Genomic DNA, 4,695 nt, shown 5'->3' with positions numbered 1-4,695 from the left:
TGCAGTGGCTTCTTGCTGCGGAGCACGGGCTCTAGGTGCGTGGGCTTCAGTAGTTGTGGCTTGTGGGCTCAGTAGCTGTGGCTTGCGGGCTCAGTGGTTGTGGCTCACGGACTCTAGAGCTCAAGCTCGGTAGTTGTGGTGCACGGGCTTAGTTGCTTCGTGGCATGTGGGATCTTCCCGGACCAGGGCTCAAACCCGTGTCCCCTGCATTGGCAGGCGGATTCTTAACGCCTGTGCCACCAGGGAAGTCCCTAACACAACATTGTTAATCGACTATACTCCAATATAAAATAAAGTAGAAAAAAATTAAATTAAATTAAATGTATCCTTTGTTTTTCATGACGTTTAATGTCTTGGACTGTGTCTAACAATAGCTGGTTTCTTAATTCTTGCTGCTGTGGGGGCAGCAATCCTGGAGTGACGACCTTGCCTGCAGGAAGGTGAGTGCCAAAAGCACAGGGGTCCAAAGCGCCAGGATGGGTGTCGATGGCTCTGGGAAACAGTGGAGCACTTTTTTCACTCCTAAGAACACAGGAGTTGGAGGAGGGATGAGGCAAGAAGAGGATCAGACACGTATAGCAACGTTGCCATTGGAGGAGTCAAAAGGAGGCTCCCTGCATGATTCCTGAGCCGGCACAAGAACCCAGTGCCAACGGCTTTTCAGTCTTTTAAGAAATGCAGCTTCGGGCTTCCCTGGTGGTGCAGTGGTTGAGAGTCCACCTGCCAATGCAAGGGACATGGGTGCATGCCCCGGTCCGGGAGGATCCCACATGCCACGGAGCGGCTAGGCCCGTGAGCCATGGCCGCTGAGCCTGCGCGTCCGGAGCCTGTGCTCCGCAACGGGAGAGGCCACAACAGTGAGAGGCCCGCGTACCACAGAAAAAAAAAAGAATCCACCTGCCAATGCAGGAGATGCGGGTTCGAGCCCTGGTCCAGGAAGATCCCACATGCCGCGGAGCAACTAAGCCCATGCGCCACAACTACTGAGCCTGCTCTCTAGAGCCCACATGCCACAACTACTGCAGCCCGGGTGCCTAGAGCCCGTGCAGAGAAGCCACCGCAATGAGAAGCCCGCACACAGCAAGGAAGAGTAGCCCCTGCTCGCCGCAACTAGAGAAAGCCTGCGCGCAGCAGCAAAGACCCAACGCAGCCAAAAATAAAAATAAATACATTAAAAAAAAAAGAGAGAGAGAGAAATGCAGTATCACCATCATTCTCAAGGCACAGAGGATGGTGGTGAGTGAAAAACACAGACCTCAGCGTGACTGCTTCTAAAAGTGGTCAGAGGGGTCAGATTCAAAGCAGGAAGACATTGCAGGAATACCTTAGTCAACTTATTTCCATTTTCCTTTTTATATATGCACAAGAGTGACATAGGAAATTTAAAACTCCGAGACTAAAAAAAAAAAAAAAAAAAAATCTGAGACTACCAGTATCCGTTGAAATTTAAAGTGATAAGAAGTTTGCCATAGTGGGTGCACATTCTTTTCCTGTCTTCGTGGCATATAAAGTAACGATGCATCTTCTGTCAGATGGTATTTGGACTTGGCTTAAGACAGTATGGCCCAGGCCAGCACGAGGCTTGACAGTTTCCTGAGCAAACTTACTTCAGTTGCTTATATAACGAGCATTACCCCAGTAACACAGAGTCAGACAAAAGTTGGACAAGAAACAGTGATTAAGCTCAAATCCTTGTGGGCTATGAAAGAACACACCCCAAATCCTGGGTTAGAAACAGAAAAGGGGGTGATTTGCCTCAAGGGCCTACAAGATCCCTCACTGTTTTATTTATTTATTTGGCCACACGGCACGGCTTGTGGGATCTTAGTTCCCCCACCAGGGATTGAACCCGGGCCATGGCAGTGAAAGCCCCAAGTCTTAACCACCAGACCGCCAGGGAATTCCCCCTCACTGTTTAAAAAAGAAAAAAAGTGAATTATTTAGGTATTTGCTTTAAGACTGACGATCTTTAATATACTGAAGCACCGACTAGCCTTTATCCCAGTGTTTCCCAACCCCTTTTCCTTTATTGCCCCTCCCCCAGTTACCTTTTCAGACTCTTTTTTTCTAATTGTCCCGCTCCATGAATTTTTTCTTATTGTGAGAAAATATACATAACACAAAATTCACCATTTTAACTATTTTCAAGTGGCATTAACTATTGATACCTTCACAGTGTTGTGCAACAAATACCACTGTCTGGTTCCAGAACTTTTTCATCGCCCCAAACAAAAACCCCAAACCCATTATTATGCAGTCAAATCCCATTCTCCCATCCCCCCAGGTCCTGGAGACCATTAATCTACTTTCTGTCTCTGTGGATTTGCCTCTTTTGGACATTTCCTATAAACAGAATCATAAAATACGTGGCCTTTTAGTTCTGGCTTCTTTCACTCAGCATAATGTTTTTGGGGTTCATCCATGTTGTATATGTATCAGTACTTTATTCCTTTCTATGGCTGAATAATATTCCATTGTACGTATGGATGGATGGACCACATTTGCTTATCCATTCATTTAGTAGATAAACATTTGGGTTGTTTCCACCTTTTGGCTATTGTGAATAGTATTGCTATGACCATTTGTGTTCAAGGGTTTGTTTGAACATCTTTTTCAGTTCTTTTGGGTATATTCATAGGAGTGGAATTGCTGGGATCCTACGGTAACTCTATGTTTACCTTATGAAAGACCCACCAAGCTGTTCTCCACAGTGGCAGCGCCATTTTGCATTCCCACCAGCGATTTATGAGGGTTCCAATTTCTCCACATCCTCACCCACATCTCCCCCCGCCCCCCCATGAAAGGTTAATAGCACACATATACCACATATGTTTGTGTACTGTAGCCCTTTTGATGGCAGACTTTGTGTCCAACGGAAATATTTGCAGGGGATCATAGACTCAGAAGCCTGCAGGAATTTATATAAACACTGCTGGCTCACCAAAAACACATCTGCCAGCCCTTAGGGCCGGCAGGCTGCCAGGCTGCAGACACGGATTGACTTTATTTTATTAAATATGTATAGGGTGGATGGAGCATCATTTATTCCATCGTTCCCCTTTTCCTTTTGATGGGCATTCATTTTGTGACCAGCTTCCTACCACACATACAAAAAAGCAGTGTTCCAATCAACATCCTTGTCCTTAAGTATTGGTATTTTTATTTTTTTGGGACGGATTCCCAGGAGTTGGATTAATGGGTCAAAGGGTTTCATTTCCATTTTAACAGATGTTGCCAGATTGCTTTCCCAAAGGGCTGCAAAACGTCGCATGTACCAGAGTGGCCTTTTCTCCATATTCCTGCCGGCACTTGAGAGCATTGCTCGTTTTAGTTATGTCAGTCAGTCTAATGGACGCAATGTCGCATTACTTCTTTAATTTGCATTTTTCTGACCACTGTTGAATTTGAAGATCTTTACATTCGTTTGTTGGCCATTTGGTTTTGCTCCCCTGTAAATAATCTGTTCATACTCTAAGTCCATTTCTGTCTTGGTTGTTTGTCTTGTTCAGGTCAATTTGTAAAAGCTCTTTAGATAGCATCCATTTGAACTTTGGCTTAATTGCAGAGAGGGGATTAAGAGTATCGTCCTCTGGGACGGGCTGCCAAGGGTCGCCTCAGAACTTAGCCCCTGACTGGCTATGTGACCTCAGCAAGTCACTCAACTTTGCCTCACTTTACTCCTCTGTGGGGTGGGTAGCAGTCGTCATCAGCATTGTAATTCCTACCTCATGCTGTTCTTCTAGACACCAGTGAGTTAATACAAGTCAATAGGATGGCGCACGGCACACAGTCAGTTAGTCAGCTGCAGTTGGTGACTATTATTTGTATTACAAATATTTTTCCAGCTCCATCATTTGCACTGGCTTTATTTTTGGTATCCCTTGTCACATAAAACATTTTAATGTTGACATAGTCAAATACCCATCTTTTCTTTCATAGCTTCTGAGTTCCCAGGATTGGTTAAGAAGATCTCTCCATTTCCTTCATGATGAATTTCCTTGTTTTGGGGGGTTTTTTTTTGAAGTTTAAAATTTTTTATTTTATATACAAAGAGTTAGTATTGTTTCTGAGGAAGGTAGATATGCTGGATGACCCATTCAAGAAGTTCACACTTAGTCCAACTTAATGAAGCCGATGTCCTTCCCGTACTGGCGGAAACACTGGCGGCACATATTGAGGCTGTATTTCTGGATCAGATTGTGCCGGTTTGGGCCAGTTTGGGCCGGTTTGAGGAGACACGGCAAGAGCTAGAACCCTGGCCAAAATTTTTTGGATGCTTCCAGTAGAGCTGCTGGTGACCCATGTTGCTTTCTTGGCTGCAACTAGGCAAAAGGAAATTTCCTTGTCCTGATAATCAGAGGCCTATAACTCACCATGTCCCACACTGAGGTGCACTGTCCTCCCAGCTCCTAGATCTGTTTGCTCCTCTTCTCTCTCATCCCTCCGGGATGAGACCTTTAGAACACTTTCACTTCCTCCCTCCCCTCCTTTCCTTTCCCATCTTCCCCACTGAGACCCATGAGACACTTTACCTCCCCACCCCCACTCACCAATCTCTGAGATTTGGCTGAAATAATTTAGTATTTGTTAGAACTCCCTTAGAGGAGGTCCATTTGGTGTCAAGACTCCTTCTCTGTTACACAAATCCCTCTCTGGATCCACTTAGATGTAAGACGTCACATGCCTATGTTCTTT

At 45.2% G+C, this 4,695-nt stretch overlaps 1 pseudogene across 1 annotated transcript; it reads right to left on the bottom strand.

Annotated features, from left to right (window-relative positions):
* Positions 1 to 4,011: 4,011 nt before the first annotated feature.
* Positions 4,012 to 4,303, bottom strand: LOC308626642 (small ribosomal subunit protein uS14-like; annotated as a pseudogene). Its single transcript has one exon. The product of its transcript is annotated as a small ribosomal subunit protein uS14-like (transcript).
* Between the last annotated feature and the right edge of the window lie 392 nt (positions 4,304 to 4,695).

This window comes from Mesoplodon bidens, assembly GCF_964165515.1.
Source record: "Mesoplodon bidens genome assembly, chromosome: 13".
Classification (NCBI taxonomy): Eukaryota; Metazoa; Chordata; class Mammalia; order Artiodactyla; family Ziphiidae; genus Mesoplodon; species Mesoplodon bidens.
The sequence above is the reverse complement of the archived record's forward strand: the minus strand, read 5'-3'. Positions and strand labels throughout refer to the sequence as shown.